Source organism: Prosopis cineraria, unplaced genomic scaffold, assembly GCF_029017545.1.
Source record: "Prosopis cineraria cultivar Desert tree isolate PC_DT_omini unplaced genomic scaffold, ASM2901754v1 PC13, whole genome shotgun sequence".
NCBI classification, from domain to species: Eukaryota; Viridiplantae; Streptophyta; class Magnoliopsida; order Fabales; family Fabaceae; genus Prosopis; species Prosopis cineraria.
This window is the reverse complement of record NW_026555344.1, coordinates 3,534,676-3,552,244: the sequence shown is the minus strand read 5'-3', so window position 1 is coordinate 3,552,244 and position 17,569 is coordinate 3,534,676.

The following is a 17,569-nucleotide window of genomic DNA, read 5'->3' as shown; positions in this document are numbered from 1 at the left end:
CCGCTTGAACATATTAAAATAATTTTCGAAAAATATTTTAAAAATGATGGTATTGTAATTATTGATAGTCGTCGTTTAATTCGTCAAGCTTTTCTACCTCGTCTGATCCAGTATGTGCATGCACCCACAACCCAAGACCAAGAAGATCATGAGAGAAAAACTATTGATATCTGGAACAAATGATAATCAATTTGGTACCTTAAAATATTGCTCATAATTATCTCATCAGTAGTAAGAAAATATTTTTTAAAATTTTACTCTTTTAAAAATTTTGATGGCATATATACATTTGTTTGTTTTTTAAATTCAAGTATTACACGAGGTTAGTAATTAATAAAAACTTAGTTTCTTAAACTTATATACCTGAAAAATGTTTTTCAGTCAATCAATTAAGGCTGTTCAAAAAATAACTCTCAGTTTAAATTCTGAACTTATTGGAAAAATTTACTAAGCATCTAAGTTATGCACCAAAGTTTTATCCTAATAATTATAATTGTAAACCCTATAGGCAAGTGACACAAAAAGAATTCCAAACATCAAATCGAACTCACGTTTTGTCAAATTAATTAAGAAATAAAGTATATACGAGTTTCAAATTGTTATCAATCCATTTAGTTTGTGTTCATTTTAGCTTCTCACTGTTATTTCTAAAAAAAATTACAGTGTTAGATTGTTTAGACTAAATTTTAACTGTTTATATTAATTAAGTTATTTTTTAAATGTTTTAATATTTTATAAAACTATTAAACTTGGCCTGAATATTCAAATTCGATATTGCATATAATCAAGATGCTCACTGTAGGCGTGTATGAGGTCGCGAGGAGAGTGGTTTGGTTATGCTTGGAAAAGGAATGTAATATGTATGTATGTATGTAACACTCCCTCAATCTCATTTTATTAAATGTTTTTGAGGTAATTTAATATCTCAAAATATAAGATATTTTTAAATAATAAAATTTCATTAATGATTATTATTTTAATATTACCCCTCATTATTTTACTCATTAAACAAAATTGTTTTCCTCTCTGAAAGTTTATAAAAAAATTAAGTTTGAAAACTGTATTTTATAAATTTTATTGAGGACAGCACCAAGTTATTTGAAAAAGCTGAGAGAGCATTACTACTGTTGGGCACAGTGATAGCTGTTGGATTTATCATGCAGAAAAATTAAATCAGCTTAGTTCAATAAAACAAAAGAGTGGGTACAATGGGAGCTAGTGCAGCAAAAAGAAACTAGCAGCTAGCTAGGGCTTTAATTAGATTCACACACTCATGCTTCATCAAATTAAAGTAGAAAGCAAACATGTCTTTGGCTGTTTTGCAGGGCTTAATAAGTATTGCAACTGTGTATTAATGAACCTTGGAGCTAGCTAGCTACATTGATTATAGCTCGTTGTGGCACATGAAAAGTAAGCATCAAGGTGGTCCATCAGTACACGTACTGTAATGCATATATATAATATTATAAAAGAATGTGCCCACTTCTTCGGGTCTGGACATGAGAGAGCCTGGACTATTCTAATCTACGATTGTCATATACTCACAACTCAACTTGTAAAGAGAAACAAGAAGTTGGGTTTAATTTGCCTTGGCAAGAGGAATAGTGTCTAGTCACATGCAGCTTCAAATACACATGTTGTATTCATTTGGCAGTTCTCTCGCATCATATATATTCTCTTCAATCCTATTCATAAATTACTTTAAATAAATTTTACTGTAACTAAAAAAAACTTTAAAATTAATTAGTTTTGTTTAAAATTTTAATAAATTTTTTAATTTTACTCTTATTAAATATAGATAGTTGAACAATGTACTTTCTTTTTCCATCATTTAATAATAGATAAAAAAACTTATGATACAAATTTAATGGGATGACTAATTACAAATAAGATAAAAAAATTATTATCTCTAATTTGTAAATATGATTAGAGAGAATACGTGTATGCGCGCGCGTAGAGAGAAACTAGAGACACACGAATTAGGTGTGTTTGATTCTCTTGAGGGCCTATTTAGTCGTTGAAAATGAATAAAATAAAATGAAATTGGTTGATAAAGAATACAAGAGAGTAATTAAATTGAAGGATCTACATTTATTCCTTCCTGTTACCAGAGTGATGAAAATGAAAGTTTGTCTCTTGTAAAATTGGCAGTAGTTTTCTGGTTTCATTCTACTTTCGCGCAATAATACCTTCCTTCTTAAAACGGGCATGAAACTAATTGAATAGAAAGTGCGATCGAGACCCAAATTTAATTGCAAATCTGGACTCATCCGATGCTAACAAAAGCCAAAAATGTATTTAATAACCATAAAAAGGATATAAAATTGACTAAATTTAATTTGTTACCTAATTACGCGATACGATGAATGGACGCATAGATCCATCCATCCATCAATCAATCTCTGTATACTTTTTTTTTTGTTGCATATTATTGCTCAATAATGAAAACCTAGAGAGAATTGTCCATTTTTTCACCAGCTAGTTTCCTTTTTGTGAGCATGTAGCATAAATCTAATTCCAAGAATTTCCGAGGAAATGTCACAAACATACCCACAAGCCCCCATGTCTAAGGGATACGGCATGCCTATATACAGCAGCAGTGACAAGACTCAGCACAGTCAGGGGTACAACTGTACGAGACAATTTGGTAAAAAAAAATGTTTTTTAAAAAATAATAATTTTAATTTAATTAAAAATAATAACTATGTTAAGAACAAAATTGCAGTAATATAAAAAGATTAATCATCATTATTCATTTTAAAAAATTATATTGAACATGTTCATCATATGATTTCTTATTGTAAATATATATAATCTTCATATCTTACTTAAATACTTAAAATATTATATATTTAATAAATTTTTGAGTCTAAATATTAGTTTAAAGAATGTAAAATATCAAGAGTTGAGGATACAAAGTTGCAAAATTTACATGCCTTATCATTTTTCCCAAACTCAACATAATGGTGGGTCAGCCACTCTCTATATATATGGTTTTAAGTTTAAAATTATAGATAAGTCCTAACTAGTTAAAAAAAACAATTATTATTGTCTCTTGAATTTGACTTATTATAAATAAATATTATGAAAAATTTGTACAAAAATATATAAGATAAATTGTGAATTTTTTGATGTGATTTGTAAAAATCGCAAGATTATACGACACTTGCATAAAGTTTTAATTGAGTTCCCTAAACCACATAATTGTGGGGGACTTGTATAAGTCATCCGGCGATATTTAGGATTCAAATTTAAAATTTTATAACTTATATTGTGTATTTCTTAAAAAAATGTATTTGAGAAAAGTTAAGTTTGGGGAATTTAATAGTAATTAATTTATGTACTTGAGACCTGCACACAATTCTTTTTTATTAATTATCCAAATCCAAAGCTCATAAGTCCACGGTCAAGGCTCGTTAATTTCACTATTTTTTCTTGATGATGATCATTCTCCATTTTGTTGATCTAATAAAAATTGCCTTTTTTGCCAACAAACATTGGTTTGGTTGATAAAAATTTGGCATATAACTTATATATAAAATTATGCGTTTAAATTCACTTATGATATAAAAATTAAACCTTATTGATGGATAATTTATAAATATTTTATAAATGTCTTTTAACTAAGAGGCATATTCTAATCTTGGTGGTTTAACCAACATAATTTTATATATAAGTATTTGTAAATTTTCATAAACAATATTTTTCATGGTCCTATTTTGTAAGTATTTATAATTTGGCTTTCTAATAAAAGGACAACTGGTGACACACACAATAAAAATCCTGGCAAAAAATACTCATACAATAAGATCTATAAAAAAAAGTGTACCGGCATTTACTTACAAGTAGCAAGGTTTTAATTTTTAAATTTGGTATAATATGTTTTTAACATTGTATGAAAAATTGGATTAGACCAACCGAATCAACCCCTGAACCGGCCTCTTCACCATTCTAGTTTTCTATTTAACCTGGTGTGGACATGACTCAGTGTAACTCAAAGTCAATCCGATGTAACCCAGATAACTCGATGAGCTAACTAGGTTGACTAGGTTACTTATTTTAGGGTTCGTAAAAAAATTAAAAAAAAAACTTAAAAATGCACAATTGAACACAATTTTGAAAGTCGAACACTTGTGATCAATCTTAAATTCCCACCAGTCATCCCTAACCCTAGCTTAAGTTGATCATTGCTCTCTTTGGCCTTGATTGATGAATCCTCAACCGTCAGCCGTCAACACTGTTCTCTCTACCGTCGTCACTCTCTTGCTTCAAACTTGTCTTGTTGGCCATCATTCTCCTAGTTCGGACTCTATCTTGTCTTGTTGGCCGTTCATCTCATCACGATGTCGAGTTTTGGTGTTTGTTTCTCTGTTGGTGCCCGTTGCCTTTATCTCATTGCTAGAGCTGGTTCAATTTTTGGGAGAGACATAGAAGAAAAGGACAAGGAGAAGAAGAAAGGAACTGAAACTGGCCAAATATCTCTGTTAATGCACGTTTATCCACTGATGCACGGTTACCCTACTTTTCTCAAATGATGTTATTTTTTAATTTTGATTTTGATATTATCAAATATATGTTGATAAGTATATCTCTATAACAAATCAGAGTTTAATATTATATATTTTACTTAGTGTATCATCATTTATTTTAATATTTTCTATTTTCAATTATATTTTGATGTTTTATCTTTTAGTTCTCCAGATTCCAAATTCATATTTATGTTATCATTATTAATTTTCTTGCTACTATTTATTTGTTGTTATTTTTATTATCATGATTTTTTAAAAATATTATAATTTTACATTAAATTTTTGTTAGGTTATTCAAGATAAACTATTTAACTTATTATTGTAATTATGGCGACATGTATAAGATTTTATGGATAATAGTTCCATTTATATGAGAATTAATGATTTTTATTTAAATATTTATTTTTATATAAAAATATGAATGTTTCTGTATATATAAATTAAATTAAATTATTTTAATTAAGATCAGTTTGAACTCCGGACTGACCTCCAATTGAACCATTAACCTATAACTCACTATTTTGATTGGTTCATTGATCCAATTTTCAGTACCTTAATTTTTAAATTTATTTTGGGTGGATTAACATATATGTGAACAAAACTGGTTGACACCTAATACGGTGGGCGCGTTCCTCAACCAAAAATTATAAGCCGCGTTCACATGTCAATAAAAGATTTCTCATGAAAATATTTATTTTTCTTGTTTAAAAAATAAGATATTTTTTTGAAATTAGATATTAAAAAATATAAGATATTTTTAATATTTTTATTACATAGATATTTTTAATATTTTAATATAGAGTTAATGTGTTTTTTTCCTAAAAATACCCTTAATAATTTAAAGCTTAAATGAATAAAACCCTCTAAACTTTAAAACAATTGCATGTAATCCCTTACCTTTAAACTTTTGAAATTAACTTTCCTAACCTTTAATTTTATTTTTCAAAGCCCCTATTGTTAATTACTCTGTTATATCATTAGCAAAGTTTTCCATGTCAAATTAAAAAAAATCACATAGAAATTTACATGGCATCTTATGTCAATAAATAATAAATATATAAAAAATATATTATTTTTATCATGGTTAAAATGTCATTTATTGATAGCAAAAAAAAAAAAGCATTATCATTGTACATTTTTTATCCTTTTTTTTTATCAATGGTGCATATATAGTTGGGTTAAGATGTATTTTTATTTCTAAATTTTTTTTTTGGAGTGCTAGCTGGACACCTATAGTGATAAGTAGGATAATTTTGTCCCTAAAATATTTGTTTGAGGAGCAAAAAATCTCTTCTATTAATTAACCATTAATTTTTCCTTTTTTGCTGATGTGGGATATGTGTGGGGCACATGTACAATAATAAATAAAACTTTGACCATATCCCATCATGTTAATTTATCTTTAAAGTCTTTTTATATAAGCGCTAGACACCTTAAATTTTTTTTTAAGAGCGCTAACCATCTTCAAATCTTGTTAAAATAAAATTTAATAAATATTATTAAAATTATAAATATTTTAATATTTAATAATTTAAATATTATTATTTATAAATATTCATTCAAAATTTAAACATTAGTTTGTATATGTTAATAGTTTAAACTAGTTATTCATAAATTTATAGATAATTTGTAATATTTTCATATATCAATCACATTTTTAATATTGATTGAGTTTATTAAATTTTCTATGTTATCCTCTATAATTTTCTTATCAACTAATAATTTTCCTTCAAAATATTATACTATCCAACTTAATATTTTAATATTTTTTATATTTTATAATTTTATATAAAAATAAAGGGAATAAACCTTCAAATTTATGGAAGAATTTTTTTCTCTCTTCATCTCTTTATTATTCTCCTGTTAAATAATATTTTTTGTAGCACATTAATGGGATGTGCAATATCTTTCAATAAATATTTTTGTTGACATATTGTTGGTCATATATGTTTCTTATTTAAAAATAATTTATAAATTTTGAATGAATATTTATAAATTATAATATTTAAGTTATTGAATATGAGAATATTTAATATTTTAATAATATTTATTAAATTTTTTTTACAAGACTTTAAGGTATCTATCGCTCCTAAAAAAAACTTTAGAATGCTTAATGATCCTAAAAAAGAGTTCAAAGATAAATTCATACCAAAAGGTATGATCAAAATCTTACCTGTCATCGTGTGTAGGCCTCACACACATGCCACATTAGCAAAAAATGGAAAAATTAACAATTAATTAATAGAAGAGATTTTTTTGCCCTTTGAAAAAATAATTCAAGAAAAAAATTGACAGCCTACTTATTAATACAAGGTGCCCAGTGCTTTTTTAAAAAAAATTCAAGAATAAAAATGCACCTTAACCTTATATAGTTTTATTGTATTAAGGGATAAATTTTTATTTATATAATTTTTATCAATGACAGCTTTTAGATATTATTCTTTTCACTTGTTTAATATAAAAAACTGTTTAAATTGATAAAGAATAATAAAATTATAGTCTTCCTCTTAAATTGTGTGATCAGTGAACAATGAAAACAATGCGTTCAACTATAAAAAAATGAGAGTATTATCGTATGTGTTAAAAGTAAAAATTATACTTCTACCCCTCGTTACATTGTGTTAAAAATAATAAAAAATATTTTTTCTATATCATGTGTCATATGTATTGTATTAATTTGACATGAAAAAATTTGTTAATAACATAGCAAACTTAATTAATGGTGGGGGCTTTAAAAAACAAAATTAAAGTTAAGGAGGTTTAATTTCAAACGTTTAAAGATAACAAGGTCATCTGCAGCTACTTAAAAGTTTAGGATTCTTTCTTTTTTTAAATTTAACTATTTTATATTTATTTTTAAGTGAAACATCCATTAAATTATAAGGGCAAATCACTACTAGAAAAATGTAAATTAGTGAGGAAATTTAGCGAGGGATTGTCTATTCCTCTCTAAAATACCAAATTAGCGAGGAAATTAGCGAGGGATGTTGATTTCGTAGCTTGATTTAAAATTACCAAAAAAATTAGTGAGGGATGTTAATTTCGTAGCTTGATTTAAAATTAGCAAGAAAATTAGTGAGGGACTATCAATCCCTCTCTAAAATAAAAGAATTAGAGAGAAAAATAGTGAGAGACCATCAATCCCTCTCTAAAATAAGAGAATTAGCGAGGAAAATAGCAAAGGACTGTCAATCCCTCTCTAAAATAAGAGAATTAGCAAGAAAAATAGCAAGAGATTGAAAATTTCTCTCTAAAATAAGATAGTTAGCGAGGGATTTTATCCATAGCTAATTACTACAAAAAAAATTAACTTTTGACAATGAATTTTAATTATACATTTAATTATTTTCATTTAAAAATAATAATTAAATTTAAAAATTAACTAAAATATATAATAAAATTATTTAATATTTTCTTTATTTTAAGTTGATTTTCATTAATAAAATAATATTTTATTAAAAATATAATATAAAGAATAATTTAAATAAAATATAAATATTTTTAACATATTAATAATTGAAAATAAAATTTAATATGTATATGTGTGTATTTTTATAATATATTATTTTGATATATTTATATAGTTAAATAATATATATACATATTTAATTTCTCATATCATGATTGCAAGTGCTTTTCAGTTCAACTGGCAAAGAAGAAAGTATAAAATTTGGAAGAATATGAGGTCAAGGGTTCAAACCTTGACCTTTGGCATAAACATGATGAATATATGATATGGTAAGGAGTAAGTAACATGGCGCAAGGTGGACAATGACATGTCATGAGTTGTTGCACATGTAGTGGGTAATAGGGCGCAAGATGGTAGGTGACATGGTGGTTGACAAAGTATGAGGTTGTTGATAACATGTCACAAGTTAACATTACACATGACAGGTGATGTGGCATAGCTATTTTTAAATATAAGTATATTTAGTAAGGGATTAGCGAGGGACTAATTCCTCACTAAAGTTATCAAATTTTAAATAGTATTAGAGAGGGGTTAGCGAGAAATTTAGTCCCTAACTAATTTTAGTGAGGGATTGAATCTCTCACTAAATCCCTCACTAATTAGCGAGGAAAATATATTTCTTGCTAAATTTTGTGAGCCTTTTTTTAGTTACGAATTTAGCGAAAAACAAAATTTCTAACTAAAATATAATTTAGCTATAAAAAATGATATTTAGCTAAATTCTATTTTTCTAGTAGTGAATTTGCAAAACTAGTGTTAGTTGGAGGATACAATTAATTAATTTATTGGAAGTGAGATTACATTTTTCAAGAAATGGAGTGTTGTCTTTCCTTTTTGCACCTTTAGTCTCAATTTATGATGAGTGAAAAAAAGATCATAAATTTATCATAAATACAAGAATTTAAGTTAATAAAAAAGAAACAAAGGAAGACACATATCACGAATATACCATTCAAAACATCTCATCCCCTTTTTAAGTCTCACTTTTTTTAGAAGAAAAATTTGTCATTCATTCTAAAAGTTATCCAAAATGATACTTATTCCATCTAATTTATAAGATGCTTTTTAAATAAAATTACACATATCAATAAAGTTTATTATTTTTATAAATACCATTTATAACCTTATTTTTTCAAGACAAGAATAACAAATTTCATAGATACTTTTTATTTAAACTTCATTTGTGAAAAAATATTAGAAAAAGAGAGTACAATGGGAAAAGTAATATTAAAAAAATATCATTAATAAAAATTTATTTTTATCAAAGTGTCTTGTATCCTGAAACATTAAATTTCTCCCAAAAATGTCTCTTATAAATTAGGATGGAGGAGTATTAATGACTACTCTTGTAATTATACACTTACATTCAACATATTTTTTATATAATTATTTGGGATCTAATGTTAATAAGATATCCAACATCACCGTGTCATATTTGAATATTATCAGGCTTAGTTAGGAATAATTCTTTTAAAAATGTTATTTTTGCGTGCATTCTCATAAATTAAAACTCAAAACATTGTGCCTAATGACTATAACTCCTTATACTAGAACCAATAATAATTGATTTTACTGATTTTAGTTATGGAGTGAGAGAGGTAAGTATGAAAAGACCATATATAATTAAATAACATAAATTTAAGGGTATATTAAAATTTTAAAATTATAATATACTAATTATATTTTTTTTGTATAACTAATTATATCTTTTAATCTGTTGAAATAAAACTGCACATGATCATTAACAATGTGTAGCGAGAGTGAGTGTGAGTATGAAACTCCAAAGCCATAAAAGAGTCACAAATATTACTTATCCCCCTTATAGCGTTTTCCATCTGGTAATTTTGCCTAACATGATATTACACACACACACACACAAACTTATTGCCAATCTTTTGTTAATCCTTTTTGGCCGTTCACCAAATTATAGTTGATACCTTCCGTAACACGTAGATTTTCGGATCTCATATTACTCATTTGTGATTAACAACCATTTTCTCCGGATCTTAGACAATGACATATACAGTATTCAAAGGCAAGTTATTAACTTCTGGGAATATAGATTATGACCACATGGCTCTCAGTTGAATTATAAAATTATTAATTAATTAAATAAAAAAGTATATATCAATCCCAAGCCACCTCTCACAACCTATATATATATATATATATATATTTTTATTGTGAATGATGATTTCTTAACATAAAACAAATGAATAGTAGGTCACGTTCAATAATGCTTTGACAGATATAATACAAGTATTTTATCGTACACAACTCAATTAATGTTACCTGCATTTTCTGTCTCTCTTAGTCAATAATTAATGAAGTACTCTTGGTGGGAGCTAGCCAGGTTAACCAATGAAAGAGGCATATTCTGAATATGTACTATCTCCCCCCCCCCCCTCTATGACGCTCTATGCGCACACCCTAATGAATGGTGATTCTTATAGTTAAATATAGAAACAAAACACGTCTTGTTCCTAAGACCCTCTTCATCATAGAGCTATGTGTGGATCACTTGATACGCGCCACAAATATAATTTAAGACTCAGCTTTCTTAACAATTATATATAGATATACGTTATTAGGATATTGAGTTAAAAATTGGTCTCTTTGTATGAAATTCACTAATATCATATATTGGATTAACATTCATTTTTGCCCTGAACTATACATAGGATCATCCATGTCCTATACTCTTCTTGGATCCAATCAATTCCCTCAACTTTAAAAAAAGAATCATCTAGTATCCTGATATTAAAATGCTACAAACGGATGTTAAGTCAAGTATATGGGCCCTAAAGTTCCAACAACTAGATGTCTAACTCACAATAGGTAGCTAATGTGTAAGTAAAATAATATTTTGATTGGGTAAGATAATATTAAAAAGCATTATGTGTAAGAAAAAGAATACCCTTAATATTTATACTCTCTCCAACTATTCTTTGAAAGGCATATATGTGGCTCGAAGAAGTCAAAGAGGAGATGAGGTGATGAAAGCAAAGAGTAGGGATTATGTTATGAGCAACTTCGATGGAATTAGGTGTTATGTCATTGGGTTTTAGTAGAAAGAGGGTGACATTCATGAGGCAAGGAAACAGAGACACAAATTATGTAAGCGAAGTAAGATACAATCTATGCGAAGAGGTGGCTCCTTATTGGACCTCTTGGACCAACTGTGGCGAAAAGTGTTATGAATGTCCGAACTCTTACTAAGTATTTTCTTAGCATTGTTTGGTTGTTTGAGCCTGATCCTGGATGATTTTTTGGTTATTGATAAGGAGGGGGGTTGTGGGTATTTTGCGTGGCACTATCCTGACATGGGTGAAAGGTCAAAAAAAGTGATTCAAGAGCTTTTGGGAATTATTAAGAGGCTGAGTGACAACAATAAGAGTTCAAGAAGAATACAGAGTGTGGTGGTTCTATCACTGAGTGTGAAGGTCTAGCCATTTGTTGTGATCTTAATGAGTTGAAGAGTAAGCATTGTGCAACCAAACTAGTAAGGGGAAATGAGAAGATCAAAAGAGGAAGCTGAGGATGACTAGTTGTGCTTTAATTTGGTTATGGCTTATGTTTGTTATTCTTAGAGCCATCAATTACGGGCTCGGCCCTTTTAGGCCCAAAAAATTGAAGGTTGGGCTTCTATTTTAGCTTTAAAAAAGTAAATCGGGCTTAAAAGAGCCCTTTTAAGCCCAAAAATAAAAGGACCGGCCCTTTTAGGCCCTTTTATTATTTTTTAAAAAAAGTTATAATATAAAAAAATAAAAGATTAAATACATAACTCAAAGAAATAAACATATTAAATGCATTCATCTATTCCTCATTTATTTATTAAGATTTAATTGATAATATTAACTAAGTTTAATTTTTATTGGTATTCACTTTGATGTTGCTATTTGATATTAGACCTAAATATTTTAGTTTTCTTTATTGTTGTGGTGTAAATTGATTTAAATTTATTTTCTTAAACTTAATTTTATGAATAATAATTTTTTTATGATTATGAATATATTTTTTATAATTTTTAATTGAAAAAATAATTTTAAAAAATAGGACCGAAGCCCTGAGGGCCGGCCCTTTAGCCCTGAAGGCTAAGGTCAGGCCTTATAAAATGGAACCCTGACATGCAATCGGGCTTATTAGGGCCAACCCATTTAGGCCTTAGCCCTTCAAGGGCCGGCCCTTTAGGGCTGAGCTAGCCTTAATTGACAGCTATAGTTATTCTTAAGGTTTTAAAAGTTGTGCAAGGGTGGGGTATCATGTAAAGGGTATTTTGGTTGCATAATGGGTATTAAAAACCCTTGAAACTCATTTTGCCATTATCTAATAGAATAAATGCAAAAGCCTTGCGTTATGGTTTGCACCATTAAGTAAACTATAATGGCATTTGAAATTGTAAAAAGCCACAATGCTACCTAACCATCAATGCTATTTGTTTAAATTGCAAAACAACACAATGTTATCATCCATCTCAAGCGAGTAAACATTGGTGACAACAAAAGAATACATAAATTAATCCTAAGGCTCTTTAATACCCATTTTGCATTCATCCAAAATAAGTTAACATAAGATGATCTACACGAACAGGGGGCAAAGACCTTTAAAATAAGTCAACATTACACAAAAAGTACAAGTCAGAGGAACATGCCTCCTTGCCATCACACAATATCCATTCAAAAGCACAAGTTTCCCTGCTATATCTACATGCCTACACTATGCATTCTTGAATGCCACCCTTGGAAGAATTTCCCTTCTGCAAGTGAGTCCTCTTCTACCTAAGAGCCTCAAGCTGTGTCCTAGTGACATTAGAATGCCTCACCCACCTCAATCTTAGTGGCTTGAAAGGTAAAGGTTGACTAATTTATATGCTATCACCAGTATGTTTGATCTTCCTCAATACATCTTCAGCATTTGTCGTAGTAGCCTTTACCCTTTCAAGCTTAGGCATTTCTAGGTCAGAATGGTGATACATGTATTCTTCAACAGTCCCCTCCTCTAGAGAGGTGTTATTACTTATAAAGACTTAAAATCAATAATACACACAATATGTTAGTATACTGACATTGTATACAGTCCATCCCATGTTTAAATATTTTACTCTAACACCCATGCCAACCTCAGTTCTTGGTTGTTAAATGGTCCTGCTTTCAAGGGATAGGCTTGATTGACTCATTTAAATTGTTGGAGGTGTTGTAGTAGGTGTAGAAGTTGGTTGTGATCTAGTTAGAGGTATAGGCATAGGTTGCTCGATGGTGTCTTGAGTTGGTTGGCTCTTCGTACAAGTGTTTTTGGCTTTCTTTTATCGTTATGCTTCACTAATAGATGGCCTTTACATGCATATAAAACAAAAGTCAATCTTAGGCACAAAAATTATAAAAAATTACACAAGTTAACAAAACAAATGACTTACATCCTTGCATGAGGACTTATTATGTCCATCTTGACAACAGATAGTACACTTCATTTCTAACTCCTTCTTGCTAACTCTTTGAATAATAGGTTGAGGAAGATTAAACGTGGCACTTGCCTATGTTGCGGTGGTTATTTCTTGAGACATTTGCATTGTAATTCCTTTTTTCTTCCTCCTAGTACTCTCATTAATCCTTTTCCATTTCTCCTTTGGTCTTCTTGGTAGTGCTTTAACAAGTAGAGGCTCAATAGGCTTGCATTTGTCTACTTGCTAGAATTACTTGCCCCTAATTAGATTTTGGAATTTAGTCTTGTAGCTATCCAAATATTTCTCTTTATGGAAGAACGAAGATATGCATGATTGTTGCTTGATCTTGGTATGATACATAGCACATATTGCATATGGACATGGGTTGAACATAACTTGCCCTCAAGTCAAATTCGACATTGTCATTGAAATATAGAGATTGATGAGCAACTTTGAATTTTAAAGACTCCATAAACACCTAGAAACTCTACTTTTTTGAATAGGCTGATATGTTGTTGACTAGAGACTTTAGACTAACAAGGCATTGATATGATCATCTTCAACATCTTCAGACACATGGGTAATCTCTAATAATCTTGGGTTTTTAGACCTTATGAGCATGATGTTAATACTTGTTTGACTTGAAACTAACTAAAAGTGGGTATTCAATGGTGGCAGTGGTAAGCTGGCCTTTATAACCTCACTTCTCTAGGTTAAACTCATACCTCCTCATCTCTTAATCACTCTCCATTAGACTTGGGACATTGGTCTAATACCAAACTGGTTTAGGAGCCAAGGAGGGAAAGAGATAATTCTCTCACTTTGATAAAAAAAAATTATATTATTCCTTCATGATTAATGGAATGAGGGCTATTTATGCTAACCTCCAGTAGACAAGAAATTAATGCTAATTGAAAGGTTATAGGAGAGCTTAATTATAAATGGGGGCAAGGTTACAATAGCTTAATGAGAGGTTGGGATACTTAATGAGAGTTTACAGTTACTTAATGAGATTAATGGGATAATAATGGACATTATGGAGGGGGTTATGACATTAGTTAAAGAGGAGTTATGGGATGAAGAATTCAATTCCTTCTTAGAAAATGTGCATTGATAGCTATCAATATCCTACATGTCAACTTATAAAATTAGGATCAAGGTTAATTTGAGGATAAAGAAAAAATTAGCTAATTTATGAGACACATTGTAGTTACATGGATAGATATAGTTAGTTTTAAAGGTTTTCCATGTAATATAATTAGAAGGATATACATGGTATATATATTATCATTGCATCAGGTCATCAAGGTATTCTAAGTGAAACGACATCATTTTAAAATTTGTGAGAGATGATTTGGCATATGATATAATAGCCATCAGATCAAAACAAACATATATATGAGATTTCTTTAACTGGGTTGAAAGAGATATATGAAACATCCAAATCCTTAATTGAGAGGAATATTGAAGATTTAGCCAATAAAAGGGGAAAAAATCAGAGAAGGAAGGAAATAGGGTTTTGTCTTTACAGCAAAGGGCTCTTTTTAGGGCTTATCACATGCCCTAAAGCAGTCTACTAATTAATAGGGCTCTTATAGCTTACTTTGAACAAAACATGCATTTGTACTATATATCCTATATAGTATATATATAGATTCCTCTATACACTTTAATGCATAGCAGCTATACTATAGCTAGAGTCCCTTTTCTATATTACATTCGTTAATATGCGTCATTAATAATGGCCTTTTATCAATTATATTCACTTTTCATTATATATATATACATGTATTATACAAATACATAATGCAGCTTTGATGTAGTACCTTATATTTTGTGACCAGAACCTTTTAAGAAGAATCTGTCTTCAATTTACTCCCCCAACCACTAAAAAAAAAGATCTTATTATTATGCAATAAACAATAACATATTAATATTCTCGATGGATTGATATCTAGCTTATAGATTAAAAAACACAAGCAAAAATATTCAACTGCTAGATTCTTCTGAGTTTGTTTGTGTGTGCACACTCTTCTTATATATAAATTCCATTTGGGTAAGAGGAGATATATATAAAATAGCCTTTGAGCATACAGAGATGCCTGAGAGAGCTATGAAGAGTAAGACTCGGTCCTTGACCAACGTATACAAGAATAAAGAATAGAAAACTAAAAGTAATAGATATATCAGGTTAATCCCAATATGTGTATATTTCACTTTGATCGATCTTGAGTACTAGCTACTTCAATATTCATAGTTTTGACATGAAATAAATAATTTAACCATGTACTGTTGAAGAGAAATTATACATAATACATCTATCAGTTTCTTCTTCTTCTGAACTTTATCTGAAATTAATTCTTGAAATATATTTTTTTTTCAATGCAGTCTCCAACAATAATACACATTTTCTTGACATTGGTCATACTATCAGACAACAAAAGACGCCAAGTGCTTGCCCATGACCCATATGTATATTGTACTGGTAATTCAACATCCACAACGAGAAATTAATTATTTTATATTGATAAATTTCAATCTATATTAAAGAGCCTACAAGTACTCTGATATATACAAAACAAGACATGTTTTTTTCCATACATTAATCTACACAAAATTTGAGACAAAGAAATTAGAGAGAGCTTGCCCCCATGAATATATACAATGATATATTTTCAATAGCATTTTGATTTATAAAAAAAAAATACAGTGTAGAAGAGTAATTCAATATGTCATGCATATTTTACACTGTACTATTTACATTATTGATTAAATAGAATAAACAGGGCACACACGCACACATGCAAATGTATAATATAGGAGGAAGTTAAGGGGTATAGAGAGGGGACAAACGAAGGTGATATGAATGTAAAGGAGGGATATATGAAATAAGGGATGCCACGAAACAAAGGGTGGGACCATAATGTATAACAGAATGGGGACACCTCACAACCTCATTGCTGTTAAAAGCCACTTTATTCACTACTTCCTCTCTTTACCCATTTCATTCCTTTTCTTTCCTATGTACATCCTACTATTCTCACTTCACCATCCCCCTACATTTCTCTACCTCCTTCTTCAACATCCTTTATGTTACTACAATATATTCCTTTCACAACATTATATATATACATATATAGTCATTCATACCAGAGTGCTTACATGTTAACATGTTCTAAAAAAATAGAGGAACAACTTACGGGAACACTTTTCTAAAAATATACTCAGAAGATAGCTAAAGCTAGCTACTGGAACAATTTCTTGTATAAGTGCGATGATATATTTACATTTTTATATCTTTTTTAATTAAAGGACGAATTGAGGTGCTTGTCAACATTAAACCATATGAGAGTGTCTTCCAATATGTTTTTTTTTAATTCTAGGAGCTATCAAAGTATTTTGATAGGTTACATCACCTAGAGAAAGCTCTATGATATGTTTTATTTTATTTTATTTTTTTTCAATTCTATAGAAAAAGCACTCTTGTAGTTATGTTTAGAGGAGTGTTTTTAAAAGCGTTCCTGTACAGGTAGAAACACCTACAAACGAAGCACTGTCTAAACGCTGGTGTCTTTTCTTTTCTTTTTTCTTTTTTGTAGTTTGAATATGGACAAGGTATAAATGGGAACTTGAAGATACCTTAAAGAAAGACAAGTACATGGAAAAGGGTAGAGTAGGAAGAGTGGGTTCTTTTAATTAATTTGTGAAGGTTAGGTCACTTTCCAAGGCCTTGAATAATTGTTAGATTAAAGGCATAGCCTCTTCTCTTATTTGTAGCCTCTCCTGTAGCTTCCTCTCTTTCATTATTCGTTCACACACACACACACACACAGATGACAATAATCATGATCCGATCCTGTACATGTTATCTGCCAAGCTGTAACATTATATTGCTAGCTTCTTTCCTTTATTTATGTATCATGCCCTTTTGCATTCATTTCTTTACTAGATTCTACTTTCTGTTTGCCCATTACTACTCTCCCCCTAAATTGACTTTTGCCATTGCATGTGTGTGTGTGTTTTATCCTAATCAATTGCCTTCGCTCCAAGTATGTATATACATGTGCAACATAGTATATTCTTGGACCACAGAGACGTTTACAATAGGTTTTCTCTGGGATCATTGTATTG